The 26,425-nt window shown below is 39.4% G+C and overlaps 1 protein-coding gene across 1 annotated transcript in view; it reads right to left on the bottom strand.

The window, feature by feature from the left end:
- Positions 1–584: 584 nt before the first annotated feature.
- The window catches only part of LOC117978671 (tubulin beta-8 chain-like), a 95,537-nt gene continuing 69,696 nt past the window's right edge, over positions 585–26,425 (bottom strand). Inside the window, 3 exon segments of the mRNA XM_055114379.2 lie at positions 585–2,009; positions 2,665–2,752; positions 19,358–19,553. The gene's annotated coding sequence lies outside the window, so the exon portion shown is untranslated.

Raw genomic sequence — 26,425 nt, 5'->3', positions numbered from 1 at the left:
TAGATGAGGGAAATTATAAGACATTACTTAAGGAAATTAAATTCCCAATAAATGTAAAAACTTATCTTATTTGTGGATTTGTAGACCACATTGTTAAGTTTCCCAAAGTACACGAAGCAATCCGTGGATTCAATGTTATTCCTACAAAAATCCCAAAGGCCTTGGGACAGAAGTGGATAAGCTGATCCTGATCACATCCCAATTTCAAATTTTATTACAAAGGAACAGTAATAAAAACAGTGGGATCCTCGCACAGGAATAAACAGAAATATCAACTGAATTGAATTGGGAGTCCAGACAGAAAACAATACCTCTATGCTCAACTGATTTTAGACAAGGTCCATTACCAGTAAATTGGGGAAAGAATCCTGTCCTCAACAAGTGATGTAAGGCAACTTGCTATCCACATAAAGGGAAATGAAATTGTATCCTTACCTCATACCACATAAAAAATTAAACTACAATGGCTCAAAGACCAAAATAGGTGAAAACTAAAAACTCTGGAAGAAAACATACAGTTAAGCATTCATGACCTTACATGTAGCAATAGTTTCTTACATCTGACACCAAAAGCACAGACCACAAAAGGAAAAATAAATCAATTTATTTCCTCAAAATTTACAACTTTTACGTCTCAGAAGACATGAAGAAAAAAGTTGAAAGACAAAATGTTATAATAGGAAAAACAACTGTCTTATAGTATACTCTCAACACTCAACACAGAACACTTCTGTTACCAGATACATCGGTTTTTTCCCCACACAGACCAAATCTTGGGTACCAGCTGGGTGTCCTACAGTGCAACCCAATTGTGACAGTAAATGGAGAAAGCATCAGACCCCACAGGCTAAGGACTCAGTCCTAGGAATACACGTCATGCCCCTTGTTGCTTGCAAATTTAAATGACAAACACAAGGATGGTAAAAAGAAAGTGACTTTATGCCAGAGCTTAGCTGAAGGGAACATACAGGCTCTTGCCTTAAGGGAAGCGCTTCCACTTTCTGGGCAGAAAGCAGGGCTTTCGGACTTGCCAGAATGGCATGCAGGGGATGAGGTGAGGAGGTGCAGGGTCTATGGGACATGCTCTGATGTTTTCTCCATTAGGTGATCTTGCTAGCACCACCATGGGCAGAGCCAGGTTGTAAATTGACTGTTGTCTGCTGCCAATCTCCTGGTGGGGGAGAGATATGGAAGTGCCAGTTTGTTTCAAGGTTTGGTCCCTGGAACTTTTAAGTTATCACACAGTTGGAAAAGTTTGCAGTATAGGAAGTGTCTGGTGGAGAGACAGTAAAGCTTATAATTGCATTCCTAAAGAGCTAAGTGCAGGAACAGCAAAATGGTAAAACTAATTCATTTCTTCTGTAAGAAAATATGGGTACTCCGTTACAAGACTGTAACCACTTAAGGTGCCAACCACAAACAGTAGGTTCCCAGGTTACCTTCTGTCTGACTTTGCTACAGATTGGAGGCTCCCACAACACCCTTATTGGGTTCAGCAATTTGCTACATCACATTGCACAACCCATGAACGCAGTGTACTTACTATTCCTGACTTATTACCAAGGATCTTTTAAACGCTACAAATGAAAAGCCAGAAAAAGAGATGCACAAGGTGAGGTATGTGGAAGGAATGCAGGCCTCCCATGCCCTCACCAGACATGATCCTCCCAGTATCTCCTGTGTTGGGAGAGCAACACAGATGCTCTCCCAACCCTGTCCTTTATTACACAGGCAAATTGGTTACGTCTGTGGCCATAGGTGATCAACTCAACCATCAGCACCTCTCCCCTTCACAGAGACGGGACGGGGGAAGAAATTTCAAATCCTCTAATGACAAGGTTGCTTCCCTTGGCAGCCAGCCCCACTGAGGCTATCCAGGTGCCCCCAGCCATCAATCATTTCATTAGCATACGAAAGACACATTACTTCGTACATTCCCGAGGCTTAGCGCTCTGTTTCAGGACACTGCAGCAGAGACCACACATTAACTCTTATTACGTTCCAACAACCTATAAAATGGAAGAAAATGTCGGCACATTAGATACTTCATCAGTGTCTGTTATCCAGAATGTATAAAGAACTTTTACAACTCCACAGCAAAGACAACCCAATCTAAAAATTGACAAAAGACTTTAATACACACTTCACCAACAAGCACATGAAAAGATGCTTAACATCATTACCATAATTAAAACCATGAAGAGATAACCCTTAACTCACACAAGAATAGTTATACTAAAAAATAACAAGTGTTGACAAAGATGTGCAGAAACTTGAACTCTTAAACACTGCTTGTGACAATATGTGACAATAAGTGACAAAATGGTGCAGCCTACGTGTAAAATAATTTGATGTTTCTTCATAAAGTTACAAATAGATTTACCATATGACTCAATGATTCCATTCCTAGGTATATACCCCAAAGACCTGAAAACAGCTGTTCAAACAAAAACCTGTGTGCTCTTTAAATGTGTCAAGGTCATAAATATGAAGGAAAGTCTGGGAAACAGTTCCAGGAAAAGAAAACTGGATCCGAATGAAAAAAAAAAAAAACACATTATACTCCCAAGTGTGGCACGAGGTAAAAGTGAAGTGAGTTTGTGGACCGAATTATCATGTAGGAACAACGCTGATTTCCTGATCTAGGGGTTATGTGGTAGTTACCTGGGAGAGTGTCCATGCTTTCAGTGCAATATACCAGAGTATTTTGTGCGACACTGCAAATCTGGTACGGCAATAACTGTTGGGGAATCTAAGGGAAGAAAAAGTTGTATTTTGTACTACTACGGGAAGTTGCTTAGAAATATGACATTATTGGAAAGTAAGTTACTTTTTAAAACAACCATGTCAATACCATGCCAGCAAAGCAGACACATCATCAAAATCCATTACAGAGGCTATAGTTCAGCCAAAGCTGTAAAACCCTTAAAAAAGCCTCAATGTCAACAGGGTCCACTTACTAGATATTATTCTATATATTAGTATTAGAGGCAATTGTGTCAATATATTAGTGTTAGGGCATGGTATGGACATTTAGATTAGTGTTAGGGAATGGTGTGGATATTGTATCGGTGTTGGGAAATGGTGCAGATATTACATTACTGTTAGGGCATGGTGTGGATATTATTACATTAGTATTAGAAGAGATGGTGTGGATTAGATGAGTATTAGGGCATGGTGTGGATATTATTACATTAGTATTAGAAGGGATGGTGTGGATTAGATGAGTGGTAGGGCATGGTGTGGATATTATTACATTAGTATTCGAAGCGATGGTGTGGACTAGATCAGTGATAGGGCATGATGTGGATATTACTAAATTAGTACTGGAAGTGATGGTGTGGATTAGATCACCGATAGGGCATGGTGTGGATACTATTACATTAGTATTAGAAGCGATCGTGTGCATTAGATCAGTGATAGGTCATGGTGTGGATATTATTACATTAGTATTAGAATGGATGGTGTGGATTAGATGAGTGGTAGGGCATGGTGTGGATATTACTACATTAGTATTAGAAGCCATGGTGTGGATTAGATCAGTGTTAGGGCATGCTGTGGATATTATAACATTAGTATTAGAAGCGATGGTGTGCATTAGATCAGTGATAGGGCATGGTGTGGACATTATTACATTAGTATTAGAAGGGATGGTGTGGATTAGATGAGTGGTAGGGCATGGTGTGGATATTATTACATTACTATTGGAAGCGATGGTGTGCATTAGATCAGTGATAGGGCATGATGTGGATATTATTACATTAGTATTAGAAGCGATGGTGTGATTAGATCAGTGATAGGGCAGGTGTGGTTATTATTACATTAGTATTAGAAGGGATGGTGTGGATTAGATGAGTGGTAGGGCATGGTGTGGATATTATTACATTGCTATTGGAAGTGATGGTGTGGATTAGATCAGTGATAGGGCATGGTGTGGATATTATTACATTAGCATTGGAAGCGATGGTGTGGACTAGATCAGTGATAGGGCATGATGTAGATATTACTACATTAGTATTGGAAGCGATGGTGTGGATTAGATCAGTGATAGGGCATGGTGTGGATATTATTACATTAGTATTGGAAGCGATGGTGTGGATTAGATCAGTGACAGGGCATGGAGTGCATATTATTACATTAGTATCAGAAGGGATGGTGTGGATTTGATGAGTGGTAGGGCATGCTGTGGATATTATTACATTAGTATTGGAAGTGATGGTATGGATTAGATCAGTGATAGGGCATGGTGTGGATATTATTACATTAGTATTGGAAGCGATGGTGTGGACTAGATCAGTGATAGGGCATGATGTGGATATTACTACATTGGTATTGGAAGCGATGGCGTGGATTAGATCAGTGATAGGACATGGTGTGGATATTATTACATTAGTATTGGAAGCGATGGTGTGGATTAAATCAGTGATAGGGCATGGTGTGGATATTATTCCATTAGTATTAGAAGTGATGGTGTGGACTAGATCAGTGATAGGGCATGGTGTGGATATTATTACATTAGTATTAGAAGCGATGGTGTGGACTAGATCAGTGATAGGGAATGATGTGGATATTATTACATTAGTATTGGAAGCGATGGTGTGGACTAGATCAGTGATAGGGCATGGTGTGGATATTATTACATTAGTATTGGCAGCGATGGTGTGGACTAGATCAGTGATAGGGCATGGTGTGCATATTATTACATTAGTATTACAAGCGATGGTGTGGATTAGATGAGTGTTAGGGCATGCTGTGGATATTATTACATTAGTATTAGAAGTGATGGGGTGGACAAGATAAGTGATAGGGCATGGTGTGGATATCATTACATTAGCTTTGGAAGCGATGGTGTGGACTAGATAAGTGATAGGGCATGATGTGTATATTATTACATTAGTATTGGAAGCGATGGTGTGGATTAGATGAGTGTTAGGGCATGATATGGATACTATAACATTAGTATTGCAAGCGATGGTGTGGATTAGATCAGTGATAGGGCATGGTGTGGATATTATTACATTAGTATTAGAAGCGATGGTGGGGACTAGATCAGTAATAGGGCATGGTGTGGATATTATTAGTATTGGAAGCGATGGTGTGGACTAGATCAGTGATAGGGCATGGTGTGTATATTATTACATTAGTATTGGAAGCGATGGTGTGGATTAGATGAGTGTTAGGGCATGGTGTGGATATTATTACATTAGTATTGGAAGCGATGGTGTTGATTAGATCAGTGATAGCGCAAGGTGTGGATATTATTACAAAAGTATTGGAAGTGATGGTGTGGATTAGATCAGTGATAGGGCATGGTGTGGATATTATTACATAAGTATTAGAAGCAATGGTGTGCAATAGATCAGTGATAGGTCATGGTGTGGATATTATTACATTAATATTAGAAGAGATGGTGTGCATTAGATCAGTGGTAGGGCATGGTGTGGACATTATTACATTAGTATGAGAAGGGATGGTGTGGATTAGATGAGTGGTAGGGCATGGTGTGGATATTATTACATTAGTATTGGAAGTGATGGTGTGGATTAGATCAGTGATAGGGCATGGTGTGGATATTATTACATTAGTATTGGAAGCGATGGTGTGGACTACATCAGTGATACAGCATGATGTGGATATTACTACATTGGTATTGGAAGTGGTAGTGTGGATTAGGTCAGTGATAGGGCATGGTGTGGATATTATTACATTAGTATTGGAAGCGGTGGTGTGGATTAGATCAGTGATAGGGCATGGTGTGGATATTATTACATTAGTATTAGAAGGGATGGTGTGGATTAGATGAGTGTTAGGGCATGGTGTGGATATTATTACATTAGTAGTGGAAACGATGGTGTGGATTACATCAATGATAGGGCATGGTGTGCATATTATTACATTAGTATTAGAAGAGATGATGTGGACTAGATCAGTGATAGGGCACGATGTGGATATTATTACATTAGTATTGGAAACGATGGTGTGGACTAGATCACTGATAGGGCATGGTGTGGATATTATTACATTAGTATTGGAAGCGATGGTGTGGACTAGATCAGCGATAGGGCACGGTGTAGATATTATTACATTAGTATTAGAAGCGATGGTGTGGACTAGATCAGTGATAGGGCATGCTGTGGATATTATTACATTAGTATTACAAGCGATGGTGTGGACTAGATCAGTGATAGGGCATGCTGTGGATATTATTACACTAGTATTGGAAGCGATGGTGTGGAATAGATCAGTGATAGGACATGATGTGGATATTATTACATTAGTATTGGAAGCGATGGTGTGGATTAGATGAGTGTTATGGCATGGTGTGGATATTATTACATTAGTATTGGAAGCGATGGTGTTGATTAGATCAGTGATAGGGCATGGTGTGGATATTATTACATTAGTATTGGAAGCGATGGTGTGGATTAGATCAGAGTTAGGGCATGGTGTGGATATTATTACGTTAGTATTAGAAGTGATGGTGTGGATTAGATGAGTGTTAGGGCATGCTGTGGATATTATTACATTAGTATTAGAAACAATGGTGTGGACTACATCAGTGATAAGGCATGGTGTGGATATTATTACATTAGTATTGGAAGCGATGGTGTCGACTAGATCAGTGACAGGGCATGGTGTGGGTATTACTACATTAGTATTGGAAGCAATGGTGTGGATTAGATCAGTGTTAGGGCATGGTGTGGATATTATTACGTTAGTATTAGAAGCGATGGTGTGGATTAGATGAGTGTTATGGCATGCTGTGGATATTATTACATTAGTATTAAAAACAATGGTATGGACTAGATCAGTGATAGGGCATGGTGTGGATATTATTACATTAGTATTGGAAGTGATGGTGTGGATTAGGTCAGTGATAGGGCATGGTGTGGATATTATTACATTAGTATTGGAAGCGATGGTGTGGACTAGATCAGTGATAGGGCATGGCGTGGATATTACTACATTAGTATTGGAAGCGATGGTGTGGATTAGATCAGTGATAGGGCAAGGTGTGGATATTATTACATTAGTATTGGAAGTGATGGTGTGGATTAGGTCAGTGATAGGGCATGGTGTGGATATTATTACATTAGTATTGGAAGCGATGGTGTGGACTAGATCAGTGATAGGGCATGGCGTGGATATTACTACATTAGTATTGGAAGCGATGGTGTGGATTAGATCAGTGATAGGGCATGGTGTGGATATTATTCCATTAGTATTAGAAGCAATGGTGTGGACTAGATCAGTGATAGGGCATGATGTGGATATTATTACATTAGTATTGGAAGCGATGGTGTGGACTAGATCACTGATAGGGCATGGTGTGGATATTATTACATTACTATTGGAAGCGATGGTGTGGACTAGATCAGTGATAGGGCACGGTGTAGATATTACTACATTACTATTGGAAGTGATGGTGTGGATTAAATCAGTGATAGGGCATGGTGTGGATATTATTACATTAGTATTAGAAGCGATGGTGTGGACTAGATCAGTGATAGGGCACGATGTGGATATTATTACATTAGTATTGGAAGCGATGGTGTGGACTAGATCACTGATAGGGCATGGTGTGGATATTATTACATTAGTATTGGAAGCGATGGTGTGGACTAGATCAGTGATAGGGCACGGTGTAGATATTATTACATTAGTATTAGAAGCGATTGTGTGGACTAGATCAGTGATAGGGCATGCTGTGGATATTATTACACTAGTATTGGAAGCGATGGTGTGGAATAGATCAGTGATAGGACATGATGTGGATATTATTACATTAGTATTGGAAGCGATGGTGTGGATTAGATGAGTGTTATGGCATGGTGTGGATATTATTACATTAGTATTGGAAGCGATGGTGTTGATTAGATCAGTGATAGGGCATGGTGTGGATATTATTACATTAGTATTGGAAGCGATGGTGTGGATTAGATCAGTGTTAGGGCATGGTGTGGATATTATTGCGTTAGTATTAGAAGTGATGGTGTGGATTAGATGAGTGTTAGGGCATGCTGTGGATATTATTACATTACTATTAGAAACAATGGTGTGGACTAGATCAGTGATAAGGCATGGTGTGGATATTATTACATTAGTATTGGAAGCGATGGTGTCGACTAGATCAGTGATAGGTCATGGTGTGGGTATTACTACATTAGTATTGGAAGCAATGGTGTGGATTAGATGAGTGTTATGGCATGCTGTGGATATTATTACATTAGTATTAAAAACGATGGTATGGACTAGATCAGTGATAGGGCATGGTGTGGATATTATTACTTTAGTATTAGAAGCAATGGTGGGGACTAGATCAGTGAGAGGGCATGGTGTGGATATTACTATATTAGTATTAGAAGCGATGGTGTGGACTAGATCAGTGATAGGGCATGATGTGGATATTACTACATTAGTATTGGAAGCGATGGTGTGGACTAGATCAGTGATAGGGCATGGCGTGGATATTATTACATTAGTATTGGAAGAGATGGTGTGGATTAGATGAGTGGTAGGGCATGGTGTGGATATTATTACATCAGTATTGGAAGCGATGGTGTTGATTAGATCAGTGATAGTGCAAGGTGTGGATATTATTACATTAGTATTGGAAGTGATGGTGTGGATTAGATCAGTGATAGGTCATGGTGTGGATATTATTACATTAGTATTAGAAGCGATGGTGTGCATTAGATCAGTGATAAGTCATGGTGTGGATATTATTACATCAGTATTAGAAGGGATGGTGTGGATTACATGAGTGGTAGGGCATGGTGTGGATATCATTACATTAGTATTAGAAGCGATGGTGTGGATTAGATCAGTGTTAGGGCATGGTGTGGATATTATTACATTAGTATTAGAAGCGATTGTGTGCATTAGATCAGTGATAGGGCATGGTGTGGATATTATTACATTAGTATTAGAAGCGATGGTGTGGATTACATGAGTGTTAGCGCACGGTGTGGATATTATTACATTAGTATTGGAAGCGATGGTGTGGATTAGATGAGTGTTAGGGCATGGTGTGGATATTATTACATTAGTATTAGAAGCGATGGTGTGCATTAGATCAGTGATAGGGCATGATGCGGATATTATTACGTTAGTATTGGAAGCGATGGTTTGCATAAGATCAGTGATAGGGCATGGTGTGGATATTATCACATTAGTATTAGAAGGGATGGTGTGGATTAGATGAGTGGTAGGGCATGGTGTGGATATTATTACATTACTTTTGGAAGTGATGGTGTGGATTAGATCAGTGATACGGCGGGTTGTGGATATGATTACATTAGTATTGGAAGCGATGGTGTGGACTAGATCAGTGATAGGGCATGATGTGGATATTATTACATTAGTATTGGAAGCGATGGTGTGGATTAGATGAGTGTTAGGGCATGGTGTGGATATTATTACATTAGTACTGGAAGCGATGGTGTTGATTAGATCAGTGATAGGGCATGGTGTGGATATTATTACATTAGTATTGGAAGCGATGGTGTGGATTACATCAGTGTTAGGGCATGGTGTGGATATTATTACGTTAGTATAAGAAGGGATGGTGTGGATTAGATGAGTGGTACGGCATGGTGTGGATATTATTACATTAGTATTGGAAGCGATGGTGTGCGTAAGATCAGTGACAGGTCATGGTGTGGATATTATTACATTAGTATTAGAAGGGATGGTGTGGATTAGATGAGTGGTAGGGCATGGTGGGGATATTACTACCTTAGTATTAGAAGCGATGGTGTGGATTAGATCAGTGTTAGGGCATGGTGTGGATATTATTACATTAGTATTAGAAGCCATGGTGTGCATTAGATCAGTGATAGGGCATGGTGTGGATATTATTACATTATTATTAGAAGGGATGGGGTGGATTAGATGCGTGGTAGGGCATGGTGTGGATATTATTACATTAGTATTAGAAGCGATGCTGTGGATTAGATGAGTGTTAGGGCATGGCGTGGATATTATTACATTAGTATTAGAAGCGATGCTGTGCGTTACATTAGTGGTAGGGCATGATGTGGATATTATTACAATAGTATTAGAAGGGATGGTGTGCATTAGATCAGTGATAGGGCATGGTGTGGATATTACTACATTAGTATTAGAAGGGATGGTGTGGATTAGATGAGTGGTAGGGCATGGTGTGGATATTATTACATTAGTATTGGAAGTGATGGTGTGGATTAGATCAGTGTTAAGGCATGGTGTGGATATTATTACATTAGTATTGGAAGCGATGGTGTGGACTAGATCAGTGATAGGGCATTATGTGGATATTACTACATTAGTACTGAAAGTGATGGTGTGGATTAGATCACCGATAGGGCATGGTGTGGATATTATTACATTAGTATTAGAAGCGATGGTGTGCATTAGATCAGTGATAGGTCATGTTGTGGATATTATTACATTAGTATTAGAATGGATGGTGTGGATTAGATGAGTGGTAGGGCATGCTGTGGATATTATTACATTAGTATTAAAAACGATGGTATGGACTAGATCAGTGATAGGGCATGGTGTGGATATTATTGCTTTAGTATTAGAAGCAATGGTGGGGACTAGATCAGTGATAGGGCACGGTGTGGATATTACTACATTAGTATTGGAAGTGATGGTGTGGACTAGATCAGTGATAGGGCATGATGTGGATATTACTACATTAGTATTGGAAGCGATGCTGTGGACTAGATCAGTGATAGGGTATGGCGTGGTTATTATTACATTAGTATTGGAAGCGATGGTGTGGATTAGATGAGTGGTAGGGCACGGTGTGGATATTATTACATCAGTATTGGAAGCGATGGTGTTGATTAGATCAGTGATAGTGCAAGGTGTGGATATTATTACATTAGTATTGGAAGTGATGGTGTGGATTAGATCAGTGATAGGTCATGGTGTGGATATTATTACATCAGTATTAGAACGGATGGTGTGGATTAGATGAGTGGTATGGCATGGTGTGGATATCACTACATTAGTATTAGAAGCGATGGTGTGGATTAGATCAGTGTTAGGGCATGGTGTGGATATTATTACATTAGTATTAGAAGCCATGGTGTGCATTAGATCAGTGATAGGGCATGGTGTGGATATTATTACATTAGTATATGAAGCGATGGTGTGGATTAGATGAGTGTTAGCGCATGGTGTGGATATTATTACATTAGTATTGGAAGCGATGGTGTGGATTAGATGAGTGTTAGGGCATGGTGTGGATATTATTACATTAGTATTAGAAGCGATGGTGTGCATTAGATCAGTGATAGGGCATGATGCGGATATTATTACGTTAGTATTGGAAGAGATGGTGTGCATTAGATCAGTGATAGGGCATGGTGTGGATATTATTACATTAGTATTGGAAGGGATGGTGTGGATTAGATGAGTGGTAGGGCATGGTGTGGATATTATTACATTACTATTGGAAGTGATGGTGTGGATTAGATCAGTGATAGGGCAGGTTGTGGATATGATTACATTAGTATTGGAAGCGATGGTGTGGACTAGATCAGTGATAGGGCATGATGTGGATATTATTACATTAGTATTGGAAGCGATGGTGTGGATTAGATGAGTGTTAGGGCATGGTGTGGATATTATTACATTAGTATTGGAAGCGATGGTGTTGATTAGATCAGTGATAGGGCATGGTGTGGATATTATTACATTAGTATTGGAAGCGATGGAGTGGATTACATCAGTGGTAGGGCATGGTGTGTATATTATTACGTTAGTATTAGAAGCGATGGTGTGGATTAGATGAGTGTTAGGGCATGGTGTGGATATTATTACATTAGTATTGGAAGCGATGGTGTTGATTAGATCAGTGATAGCGCAAGGTGTGGATATTATTACATTAGTATTGGAAGTGATGGTGTGGATTAGATCAGTGATAGGGCAGGTTGTCTATATGATTACATTAGTATTGGAAGCGATGGTTTGGATTAGATCAGTGATAGGGCATGGTGTGGATATTATTACATTAGTATTAGAAGCGATGGTGTGCATTAGATCAGTGATAGGTCATGGTGTGGATATTATTACATTAGTATTTGAAGGAATGGTGTGGATTAGATGAATGGTAGGGCATGGTGGGGATATTACTACCTTAGTAATAGAAGCGATGGTGTGGATTAGATCAGTGTTAGGGCATGGTGTGGATATTATTACATTAGTATTAGAAGCCATGGTGTGCATTAGATCAGTGATAGGGCATGGTGTGGATATTATTACATTATCATTAGAAGGGATGGGGTGGATTAGATGAGTGGTAGGGCATGGTGTGGATATTATTGCATTAGTATTAGAAGCGATGTTGTGGATTAGATGAGTGTTAGGGCATGGTGTGGATATTATTACATTAGTATTAGAAGCGATGCTGTGCGTTACATTAGTGGTAGGGCATGATGTGGATATTATTACATTAGTATTGGAAGCAATGGTGTGCATTAGATCAGCGACAGGGCATGGTGTGGATATTATTACATTAGTATTAGAAGGGATGGTGTTGATTAGATGAGTGGTAGGGCATGGTGTGGATATTATTACATTAGTATTGGAAGTGATGGTGTGGATTAGATCAGTGTTAGGGCATGGTGTGGATATTATTGCATTAGTATTGGAAGCGATGGTGTGGACTAGATCAGTGATAGGGCATGATGTGGATATTATCACATTAGTATTGGAAGCGATGGTGTTGATTAGATCAGTGATAGGGCATGATGTGGATATTATTACATTAGTATTGGAAGCGATGGTGTGGGTTAGATCAGTGTTAGGTCATGATGTGCATATTATTACATGAGTGTTGGAAGTGATGCTGTGGACTAGATCAGTGACAGGGCATGGTGTGGATATTATTACATTAGTATTGGAAGCGATGGTGTGGACTAGATCAGTGATAGGGCATGGTGTACATATTATTACATTAGTATTAGAAGCGATGGTGTGGACTAGATCAGTGATAGGGCATGCTGTGGATATTATTACATTAGTATTACAAGCGATGGTTTGGACTAGATCAGTGATAGGGCATGCTGTGGATATTATTACATTAGTATTGGAAGCGATGGTGTGGACTAGATCAGTGATAGGGCATGATGTGGATATTATTACATTAGTATTGGAAGCGATGTTGTTGATTAGATCAGTGATAGGGCATGGTGTGGATATTATTACATTAGTATTGGAAGCGATGGTGTGGATTAGATGTGTTAGGGCATGATGTGGATATTATTACGTTAGTATTAGAAGCGATGGTGTGGATAAGATGAGTGTTAGGGTATGCTGTGGATATTATTACATTAGTATTAGAAACGATGGTGTGGACTAGATCAGTGATAAGGCATGGTGTGGATATTATTACATTACTATTAGAAGCGATGGTGTGGACTAGACAATTGATAGGGCCCGGTGTGGATATTATTAGTATTGGAAGCGATGTTGTGGACTAGATCAGTGATAGGACATGATGCGGATATTACTACATTAGTATTGGAAGCGATGGTGTGGACTAGATCAGTGATAGGGCATGGTGTGTACATTATTACATTAGTATTGGAAGCGATGGTGTGGATTAGATGAGTGTTAGGGCATGGTGTGGATATTATTACATTAGTCTTGGAAGCGATGGTGTTGATTAGATCAGTGATAGCGCAAGGTGTGGATATTATTACATTAGCATTGGAAGTGATGGTGTGGATTAGATCAGTGATAGGGCATGGTGTGGATATTATTACATTACTGTTAGAAGCGATGGTGTGCATTAGATCAGTGATAGGTCATGGTGTGGATATCATTACATTAGTATTAGAAGGGATGGTGTGGATTAGATGAGTGGTAGGGCATGGTGTGGATATTAGTACATTAGTATTAGAGGCGATGGTGTGGATTAGATCAGTGTTAGGGCATGGTGTGGATATTATTACGTTAGTATTAGAAGCGATAGTGTGCATTAGATCAGTGGTAGGGCATGGTGCGGACATTATTATATTAGTATTAGAAGGGATGGGGTGGATTAGATGAGTGGTAGGGCATGGTGTGGATATTATTACATTCGTATTGGAAGCGATGGTGTGCATTAGATCAGTGATAGGGAATGATGTGGATATTATTACATTAGTATTAGAAGGGATGGTGTGGATTAGATGAGTGTTAGGGCATGGTGTGGATATTATTACATTGGTATTGGAAGCGATGTTGTGCATTAGATCAGTGATAGGGCATCGTGTGGATATTATTTCATTAGTATTTGAACCGATGGTGTGGACTAGATCAGTGATAGGGCATGATGTGGATATTATTACATTAGTATTGGAAGCGATGTTGTTGATTAGATCAGTGATAGGGCATGGTGTGGATATTATTACATTAGTATTGGAAGCGATGGTGTGGATTAGATCAGTGTTAGGGCATGATGTGTATATTATTACGTTAGTATTAGAAGCGATGGTGTGGATTAGATGAGTGTTAGGGCATGCTGTGGATGTTATTACATTATTATTAGAAACGATGGTGTGGACTAGATCAGTGATAGGGCATGGTGTGGATATTATTACATTAGTATTAGAAGCGATGGTGTGGACTAGACAATTGATAGGGCATGGTGTGGATATTATTAGTATTGGAAGCGATGGTGTGGACTAGATCAGTGATAGGGCATGGTGTGTACATTATTACATTAGTATTGGAAGCGATGGTGTGGATTAGATGAGTGTTAGGGCATGGTGTGGATATTATTACATTAGTATTGGAAGCGATGGTGTTGATTAGATCAGTGATAGCGCAAGGTGTGGATATTATTACATTAGTATTGGAAGCGATGGTGTGGATTAGATCAGTGATAGTGCATGGTTTTAGATATTATTACATTACTATTAGAAGCGATGATGTGCATTAGTTCAGTGATAGGTCATGGTGTGGATATTATTACATTAGTATTAGAAGCGATGGTGTGCATTAGATCAGTGGTAGGGAATGGTGTGGACATTATTACATTAGTAGTAGAAGGGATGGTGTGGATTACATGAGTGGTAGGGCATGGTGTGGATATTATTACATTAGTATTGGAAGCGATGTTGTGCATTAGATCAGTGATAGGGCATGGTGTGGATATTATTACATTAGTATTAGAAGTGATGGTGTGCATTAGATCAGTGATAGGGCATGGTGTGGATATTATTACATTAGTATTAGAAGGGATGGTGTGGATTAGATGAGTGGTAGGGCATGGTGTGGATATTATTACATTAGTATTGGAAGTGATGGTGTGGATTAGATCAGTGATAGGGCATGATGTGGATATTATTACATTAGTATTGGAAGCGATGGTGTGGACTAGATCAGTGATAGGGCATGATGTGGATATTACCACATTAGTATTGGAAGCGATGATGTGGATTAGATCAGTGATAGGGCATGGTTTGGATATTATTACATTAGTATTGGAAGCGATGGTGTGGACTAGATCAGTGATAGGGCATGGTGTGGATATTATTACATTAGTATTGGAAGCGATGGGTGGACTAGATCAGTGATAGGGCATGGTGTAGATATTATTACATTTGTATTAGAAGCGATGGTGTGGACTAGATCAGTGATAGGGCATGCTGTGGATATTATTACGTTAGTATTACAAGCGATGGTGTGGACTAGATCAGTGATAGGGCATGCTGTGGATATTATTTCATTAGTATTGGAAGCGATGGTGTGGTCCAGATCAGTGATAGGGCATGATGTGGATATTATTACATTAGTATTGGAAGCGATGGTATGGATTAGATGAGTGTTAGGGCATGGTGTGGATATTATTACATTAGTATTGGAAGCAATGGTGTTGATTAGATCAGTGATAGGGCATGGTGTGGATATTATTACATTAGTATTGGAAGCGATGGTATGGATTAGATCAGTGTTAGGGCATGGTGTGGATATTATTACGTTAGTATTAGAAGTGATGGTGTGGAGTCGATGAGTGTTAGGGCATGCTGTGGATATTATTACATTAGTATTAGAAACAATGGTGTGGAGTAGATCAGTGATAAGGCATGGTGTGGACATTATTACATTAGTATTGGAAGCTATGGTGTGGACTAGATCAGTGATAGGGCATGGTGTGGGTATTATTACATTAATATTGGAAGCGATGGTGTGGATTAGATGAGTGTTAGTGCATGGTTTGGATATTATTACATTAGTATTGGAAGCATTGGTGTTGATTAGATCAGTGATAGCGCAAGGTGTGGATATTATTACATTAGTATTGGAAGTGATGGTGTGGATTAGATCAGCGATAGGGCATGGTGTGGATATTATTACATTAGTATTAGAAGCGATGGTGTGCATTAGATCAGTGATAGGTCATGGTTTGGATATTATTACATTAGTATTAGAAGGGATGGTGTGGATTAGATGAGTGGGAGTGCATGGTGTGGATATTACTTCATTAGTATTAGAAGCGATGGTGTGGATTAGATCAGTGTTAGGGCATGGTGTGGATATTATTACATTAGTATTAGAAGCGATGGTGTGCATTAGATCAGTGATAGGGCATGGTGTGGATATTATTACATTAGTATTAGAAGCGATGGTGTGGATTAGATGACTGTTAGGGCATGGTGTGCATATTATTACATTAGTATTGGAAGAGATGGTGTGGATTAGATGAGTGTTAGGGCACGGTGTGGATATTATTACATTAGTATTAGAAGCGATGGTGTGCATTAGATCAGTGATAGTGCATGATGTGGATATTATTACGTTAGTATTAGAATCGATGGTGTGCATTAGATCAGTGATAGGGCATCGTGTGGATATTATTACATTAGTATTAGAAGCGGTGGTGTGGATTAGATGAGTGTTATGGCATGCTGTGTATATTATTACATTAGTATTAGATACGATGGTATGGACTAGATCAGTGATAGGGCATGGTGTGGATATTATTACATTAGTATTAGAAGGGATGGTGTGGATTAGATGAGTTGTAGGGCATGGTGTGGATATTATTACATTACTATTGGAAGTGATGTTGTGGATAAGATCAGTGATAGGGCATGTTGTGGATATGATTACATTAGTATTGGAAGCGATGGTATGGATTAGATGAGTGTTAGGGCATGGTGTGGATATTATTACATTAGTATTGGAAGCGATGGTGTGGATTAGATGAGTGTTACGGCATGGTGTGGATATTATTACATTAGTATTAGAAGCGATGGTGTGCATTAGATCAGTGATAGGGCATGATGTGGATATTATTACATTAGTATTAGAAGCGATGTTGTGCATTGGATCAGTGATAGGGCATGGTGTGGATATTATTACATTAGTATTAGAAGGGATGGTGTGGATTAGATGAGTTGTAGGGCATGGTGTGGATATTATTACATTACTATTGGAAGTGATTGTGTGGATAAGATCAGTGATAGGGCATGTTGTGGATATGATTACATTAGTATTGGAAGCGATGGTGTGGACTAGATCAGTGATAGGGCATGATGTGGATATTGCTACATTAGTATTGGAAGCGATGGTGTGGACTAGATCAGTGATAAGGCATGGCGTGGATATTATTACATTAGTATTGGAAGCGATGGTGTGTATTAGATGAGTGTTAGGGCATGCTGTGGATATTATTATATTAGTATTGAAAGCGATGGTGTTGATTAGATCAGTGATAGCGCAAGGTGTGGATATTATTACATTAGTATTGGAAGTGATGGTGTGGATTAGATCAGTGATAGGGCATGGTGTGGATATTATTACATTAGTATTAGAAGGGATGGTGTGGATTAGATGAGTTGTAGGGCATGGTGTGGATATTATTACATTACTATTGGAAGTGATGGTGTGGATAAGATCAGTGATAGGGCATGGTGTGGATATGATTACATTAGTATTGGAAGCGATGGTGTGGATTCGATGAGTGTTAGGGCATGGTGTGGATATTATTACATTAGTATTGGAAGCGATGGTGTTGATTAGATCAGTGATAGGGCATGGTGTGGATATTATTACATTAGTATTAGAAGCGATGGTGTGCATTAGATCAGTGATAGGGCATGCTCTGGATGTTGTTACATTAGTATTAGAAGCGATGGTGTGGATTAGATGAGTGTTATGGCATGGTGTGGATATTATTACATTAGTATTAGAAGCGATGGTGTGCATTAGATCAGTGATAGGTCATGGTGTGGATATTATTACATTAGTATTAGAAGGGATGGTGTGGATTAGATGAGTGGTAGGACATGGTGTGGATATTACTACATTAGTATTAGAAGCGATGGTGTGGATTAGATCAATGTTAGGGCATGGTGTGGATATTATTACATTAGTATTAGAAGCGATGGTGTGCATTAGATCAGTGATAGGGCACGGTGTGGATATTATTACATTAGTATTAGAAGGGATGGTGTGGATTAGATGACTGTTAGGGCATGGTGTGGATATTATTACATTAGTATTAGAAGCGATGGTGTGGATTAGATGAGTGTTAGGGCATGGTGCGGATATTATTACATTAGTATTAGAAGCGATGCTGTGCGTTAGATTAGTGGTAGGGCATGATGTGGATATTTTTACATTAGTATTAGAAGCGATGGTGTGCATTAGATCAGTGACAGGGCATGTTGTGGATATTATTACCTTAGTATTAGAAGGGATGGTGTGGATTAGATGAGTGGTAGGGCATGGTGTGGATATTATTACATTAGTATTGGAAGTGATGGTGTGGATTAGATCAGTGATAGGGCATGGTGTGGATATTATTACATTGGTATTGGAAGCGATGGTGTGGACTAGATCAGTGATAGGGCATGGTGTGGATATTACTACATTAGTATTGGAAGCGATGGTGTGGATTAGATCAGTGATAGGGCATGGTGTGGATATTATTACATTAGTATTGGAAGGGATGGTGTGGATTAGATCAGTGATAGGGCATGGTGTGGATATTATCACATTAGTATTGGAAGCGATGGTGTGGACTAGATCAGTGATAGGGCATGGTGTGGATATTATTACATTAGTATTGGAAGCGATGGTGTGGATTACATCAGTTTTAGGGCATGGTGCGAATATTATATGGGTGTTAGGGCATGGTGTGGATATCATAGTAATGTATAGCACAGTGTGATTATTATATTAGAGGCCACTGTAAGAATATATATTAGCAGCCACTGTGTCTTGGACGTTGACCATGATACTAGGGTATACTCCAAACATTGAGATTTGGGTGTTTTATTTTTCTAGATTAATTTCTTCCTCTGCTGAGTACTCTAAAGACTCACTCCTTGGCACTCAGGGCCGTGGACAGCAGCTTTTTACTCACCAATGAAGAACACCAAATTAACTTGACCCTCGTGCTGCCCTGAGGAAGTTGAAGCTCCTCGCTGCTTCTGGCACCTCAGCGGGAAGTTGGTTGGGGCGGGATCGCGCGCCCTCTGGTGGAGCGATGGTTCATCACAGACGCTCTTGCTCACAGTTTCTCGGCGGATGTGCGCCCCCTCCTGGCTGTCCTGAAATACCTATAAAATTCAATATTCAGTTTATTCAGTGTCATAATTTTGGAAATTCAAACCGAAATAAAGGCCACTATATCCATACCTTTCCCATAAATGGTGATGGAAGAATTATTTGGAAGCCATATAGAATGAAGTGACTCTATACACAAATTAAAACACAAAAACCTGCTCAAAATAGTCCAGAGACTACAACTTGAAATGCAAAACTATAAATAATCTAAAAGAAAACCTAAGAGACATTGGATTTGGTGTTGAGTTTTAACACACAGCATCAAGTGCCAATTCGTGAAAATACTGAGAACAGACTTTATAAAACTAAGTTTTCTACTATGAAAAACCCTATTCAGAGAACAAAAAGACAAGACACACTGTGAGAAGATATTTACAAAATACAAACGTGATTTTAAAAACTGTATTGAAAATACACAAACAACTCTTCAAACGAACACTAAGAAAACTAAAGGCCCAAATAAAACTGGGTAAATATCTGAACAGACATCCAGCCAAATAAAATATATAGATAGCAGGCCAGGTGTGTTGGCTCATGCCTATAACCCCAGCACTTTGGGAGGCTGAGGCGGGTGAGTCACCTGAGGTCAGGAATTTGAGATCAGCCCGGCCAACACAGTGATACCCCCTCTCTACTAAAAATACAAAAAAATTAGCCAGGCATGCTGGTGGGTGCCTGTAATCCCAGCTACTTGGGAGGCTGATGCAAGAGAATTGCTTGAACATCGGAGGTGGAGGTTGCAGTGAGCCAAGATCACACCACTGCACTCCAGCCTGAGTGACAGAACGAGACTCTATCTCAATAAAAAAAAAAGAAGAAAAAAAAGAAAATATACAGATAGCACATAATCACACAAAAGGATGCTCAATATATCTCATTAGGAGACTGGAAATTAAAATAATGCTGAGATATCACTGCACACCTAGTACAACTGTGGGACTCTTAAAAAAGCTCAACAGTAACAATTGGAGGTTGAAGAACAATAGGTACGGCCATTCATTACTGGCAGAATGCATGAATGGGTACAGCCACTTTGGGAAACAGTTTGACAGTTTTTCCCAAAGATAAACAAGTCTTACCTTACAATCCAACAAATGCACCCCTAAATTATGTATGTTTAGACAGCTGCTTTGAAAAATTATGTTCAAACAAAAACTAGCATGTAATTATATACGAGCCACTCTACTCATCATGGCCAAAACTTGAAGTAATCAGAACATTCTTCAATAGCTGAATGCATAATCAATTTGAAGTACAACCATGCAATGGAATGCCATTCACCAACAGAAAGGAATGAACTGTCAATCCATGAAAAGAAATGAATGAATCTTGCATCTATGTTGCTAAGTAAAGGGTGGCATTATGAAGATGCTATACATTATATGACTCCATTCATATGACATTCTGGAAAAAGCACAACCAAAGAGATGATAGATCAGTGACTGTCTGGGGTGGGGATCTGAAGTATTCTGTATGCTACTTCAGTAGTGGATATCTGACAGTATGCATTTGATAAAACCCACAGAATTTTAATGCACAAAGAACAAATCACAATCTACACAAATTAAATTATTTAGGATGTGGAAGTATCTAAGGACAAAATACAGAGTGCAACCAAGAATCTAACTGTATTACCAATGTATGTTGCAAGTGGTGGGCCAAAGGTGCTGAGCTGGAAATGAGTAGAATCCATAGACTAAAAACAAAATGTACTATATACATGAACAGTGGACTCTATTTTATAAAGTTATTTCCCATAGGGATAATAGTTAATTTTGAAACCACTATATCTGTAAAAAGAAAAATAACCATGATTTTCCTCTATACTATGAACATTCCACTTTTAACAGCAAATTGTGGGGGGGGTGGGTGTTTCCCACACCAACCAATTTTCCAACTCTCTGGAAAACAATTGGGTATCCTGTAATTCAACTGTGACACTGATTACCTGGAGTTAGTATACACCCTACAGGTTAAGGGCTTAGTAACACCAGACTGTCCACAACCTCAGATGCCAATCACAAGTAATGAATCCCCAGTTTACCCAAACTTCTATATGACTTGGCTAGAAACTAGGCATTCCTACACCCCCTCTTCAGGTTTGACAATTTGCTATGATGGCTTATGGAACTAGGAAATACTTACTTATGTTTACCAGTTATTATGGTCTCAATGTGTGTACACCCCCACCCCAAATTCCTATTTTGAAATGTAATCCCCAAAGGGATGGTATTCAGAGGTAACCGAGAGGTGATCGGATCATGAGGGTGCTGTCCTCATGAATGAAACCAGTGCCCTTATGAAAGCGTCTAGGAGCCCGTTTCCCCATTCTGCCATGTCACGACATGCTAGAAGGCACTATCTATGATAGATGAGCCCTCACTAGGCATCAAATCTGTCAGCCTTTATCTGGAACTTTCCAAATTCCATATTTTAGGAATTTTTATGGAAGCTTCATCATGTAGACATGACAGATTATTAACTCAATTTCCAGTCCCTTCACACCCTCAAAGGATTGCATGTTAAGCTAAAAGTTACAACCTTCTTATCATGGCTTGGTCTTCCTGGTGACCATCCCCATCCTGAAACCATCCAGGAACCCACAGAGTGTCCTTATTAGAACAGAAGCCATTCCTATTATCCAGGAGATTCCAAGAGATTTAGGAACTCTGCGTCAGGAACCAGGGCCAAAGACCAAATATTAGAACACAAGATGCTCCTACTGTTCAGGAAATTGTAATAGTTTTAGGAGCTCTGTACCAGGAACTGCAGACACAGACCAAACATATATTTCTTATTAAGTCCCAACCTGGAATCTTGATCAAGAATGAATTCCTTGTTCCCAATGGTACAAGGGATGAAATAAATGGCAGATAGATAGTAGGAGCCAGGTTCCTCACTATTACAGTGAGAAGTTACAGATAAAAAATAGGGAAGCCTAGAATGATCTCTGTCATAATGAGTCAGAATATATATATACAACATAAGTATAAACTCACATTTAGCTTAACATATACACAGATGGTTCCACATAGAAACCTTTATAATTAAGTGGGTACATATAAGTTAGAAGACACACATATATTTCTTTGCACTGTCAGCTGTAAGTGTCATGATGCAATGACCACATTTAGTGTCCAGATGTAAGTTTTTCATACCATTCTCTAACAAAAGAAATCAGGGCTATTAGAAGAAATAGCTGGAACTAGGACTGGGACAGAAAATATATGAGCCAGGGTACTTTTGAAGTAACAGAAATGCATTATAAAAAAAACATGAAATTATGTAAAAGGAGCCAGTGGAAAGAGCTACCAATGGCCACAGGTATGAACAAAGAGCAACAAAATACTGTAGAATTAGATAACAACCAAAAGATTAAAGTAACTATCTGTGGATCCATACTGGTATAAATAAATGATTAAACAGATATGCAAATGGGCTGAATAGAAATCTCTTATACAGAAGAATTCCAAATACCTGATATAGACACTCAGCCATCAAGGAGGTGGGGCTAACTCCCCATTCCTTAAGTATGAGCTCTGCATGATGACTTCCTCCAAAAGCATACATACAATATAGACATGGGAAAAAAGTAACTTCACGGTGAAAAACCTGAAAACACTGCCTCAACCAAGTGATAAAAGTTAACATTAATGGTGATAACGCATCTTGAGAGCATGAAGTGACTAGACTAGCACTTGCAAACCAAAAATAAAATTCAAAGATCTTTCCCACAACCACCTCTCCACCAGGGGACACCAAAGTTAACCTGGAAGACTGGTTCAGGCTATGATGGGAAAGAGGTGGTCAGACATTCCTCAGTATGCCCTCCTACCTTTTGGAATTCAGGAAAAGCCAATCAGCATTTAACATCAACACGACCTTAAATCTGATAAGAAACATTTACAATCTATTCTCTCTGAAGCCTGCTACCTGGAAGCTTCATCTCCATGATAAAACCTTGGTCTCCATAACCCCTTATCATAACCCAGACACTCCTTTCTATTGATAGTAAGTCTTTCAACAAACTGCCAATCAGAAAAATTTTAAATGTACCTATAACCTGGAAGCCCCACCCCACCCTAATCCTTTGGGTTGTCCCACCTTTCTGGACCGAACCAATATATATCTTAAATACACTTGATTGATGTCTCCTATCTCCCTAAAATGTATAGAACCAACCTGCACCCCAACAACCTCGGGCACATGTTCTCAGGGTCTCCTGAGGGCTGTGTCATGGGCAATGGTCACTCATATTTGGCTCAGAATACATCTCTTCAAATATTTTACAGTCTTTGACTCTTTTTGCGGACACACTACACATCTGCTCTGCTTCCCCCAAACCCCTAAACCCAGGCTGATTATGAGAAAAACCCCAAGTAAACCACAATGGAGGACATTCTACACAATACCTCACCAATCCTCCTAACACTGTTTCAGGTCCTCAGAAGTAAAGTCTGAGAGACTGCCACAGCCAAGAAGAGCCTGACATGATGACTAAATGTCCTATGGGATCTTAGATAGGATCCTGGGAGAGAAAAAGGCAGAACTAAGGGAAACCAAATAAGATGTGAGCTTATTTAATAATATAGTAATATCCTGTCATTAACTATGACAAGAAATGATATAAGATGTTGGTCAGGAGTGGTGGCTCATGCCTGTAATCCCAGCACTTTGGGAGGCTGAGGCGGGCAGATCACCTAAGATCAGGAGTTCAAGACCAGCCTGGCCAACGTGGTGAAACCTCATCTCTACTAAAAATACAAAAATTAGCCGGGTGTGATGGCAGGTGCCTGTAATACCAGCTACTCAGGAGGCTGAGGCAGGAGAATTGCTTGAACCTGGGAGGCGGAGGTTGCAGTGAGCCGAGATCATGCCACTGCGCTCCAGCCTGGTTGAGACTCTGTCTGAAAGAAAAAAAAAAAAAAAAAAAGAGATGTTAAACCTATCTGATACATGTTGATATGTTAAAAAGAGGGGAAACTAGGTTGCGTCTACATGGGAAATCTGCATTTTCTTCCCAATTTCTGTGTGAATCTAAAACTAATTTAAAATAAAACCTCTATTTAAAAATTGTAATTTTTTCAGATATCTGCTAAATTATTTCTACTAAAAATTAGTAATTGGCAGTAACTACTCCTACTTTTAAAAATAAGAGCATTCATGATACTGCAAAGTAAATTATACAGACTAATACATACTTTCAAAGAAATGCCCCTTTTACATGTTTTATGTTAAGATAACATATATGTGTAAACATGGTCGTATCATTTTTCTTATGGTGTAGTTCACTCTCTAAGAAAGCTGGTCATCTTAGAACCAGGGAAAAAAATTCACATTTTGGAGACTATTTCAATTTACGGCTGGATGCTTTCAAAGTATGACTTTGTGAAAAAAAAAAAAGTTCAAATTGATTCCTTGTGACTGGATCACTTATTCTAATGAATGCTTGCCTTTATTTTGTTTCCCAGCATTTCTTTCAGCTACGATACAACAGAAGCAAATATTTGCCACTGGAAAAAATATTCAAAGACACTCTTAGGTTAATCTATAGCTGATGACAGTCAGTCTAGTCTACATAGCAAGCAGCTTCAAGATATGATTATTTAGCTAAGCGGGAAATGGGACGTGACTGCTGCCTCATTCCCACGCCTCTCTGGACCTGATAATTTAGAGGAAGCTCACATTTGCAAGATAAAAATTTTCTTTTCCTTCTCAGTATTAAATATGCTGTCACAATAGAAGAAAGCTTTACTGACTTCTTAAATGATGTGTTGAGACCGGAAACCTAAAATGATAGTTACTGAGAATAGTGCTAAAGCCCTAAGTTTTTAGTCACACCCTCACCTAGGTAGGAACCTAACCAAAAGGGGAGAACTGTTGAACAAATTACGGGAGGTCATTGTTTTGGTCACAACTCCTGCATGAGGCCACACTGAGCAGGCAAAACCAGAATGGAGACACTCACGCTGAATGACACACAACGAAGCTGAAACTTTAAGGAAGCAGATAGATCCCAAAAGAGCTCCCTTTTTCCTTGAAGAGATTCCAGTCTACCTGAGTCAGCATAAAGAAGTCCCCTCTGCTTTAATTCTTACCAAAACAAGTAACTTGAAGTAATCTGATATTAACAAATCAGTTGTTATTTTCTATTGCTCTATTTCCGCCTTACACAACACAGTGTTCTGCTATTGCCCAGAGGGCACTGAGACCAAATAAAAGTTGAAAATGCCACACTGAAAGCAAATAAGTCCTAATAACTCAACTTACAACGATAACAAAGAGTGACACCAATGCCCAAAGTTTTGATCAGTATCTCAAAATTGAGAGGCTGACCAAAAGGGAGGAATTCTTACATCAAACAACATTTGGGCTTTAGAAGCCTCCCAATGAGTCCTTGTAAAGAGTCGCGGCCGGGCACCGTGGCTCACGCCTGTAATCCCGGCACTTTGGGAGGCCGAGACGGGTGGCTCATGAGGTCAGGAAATCGAGACCATCATGGCTTACAAGGTGAAACCCAGTCTCTACTAAAAAAAAAAATACAAAAAAATTAGCGGGACTTGGTGGCGGCAGCCTGCAGTCCCAGCTACTCGGGAGGCCGGGACAGGAGAATGGCATGAACCCGGGAGGCGGAGCTTGCTGTGAGCTGAGATCGCGCCACTGCACTCCAGAGCGAGACTCCGCCTAAAAAAAAAAAAAAAGAAGAAGAAGAAGAATCGCAACCTACTTTACTATAGAAACAAACTGAAAACCTGACTTGGGAATGTATCATTGTTACAAATAGCGGCGGTTCAGCCAATCACATCAGCCGAGTGTCAGTCAATGGCCGGCAGCCAGCTGTTCAAAACAAGTTCCAAGAAGGCAA

This window comes from Pan paniscus, chromosome 1 (genome assembly GCF_029289425.2).
Source record: "Pan paniscus chromosome 1, NHGRI_mPanPan1-v2.0_pri, whole genome shotgun sequence".
In the NCBI taxonomy this organism is placed as follows: Eukaryota; Metazoa; Chordata; class Mammalia; order Primates; family Hominidae; genus Pan; species Pan paniscus.
Note: the sequence above shows the minus strand (reverse complement) of the source record. Positions and strands in the feature narration are given on the sequence as shown.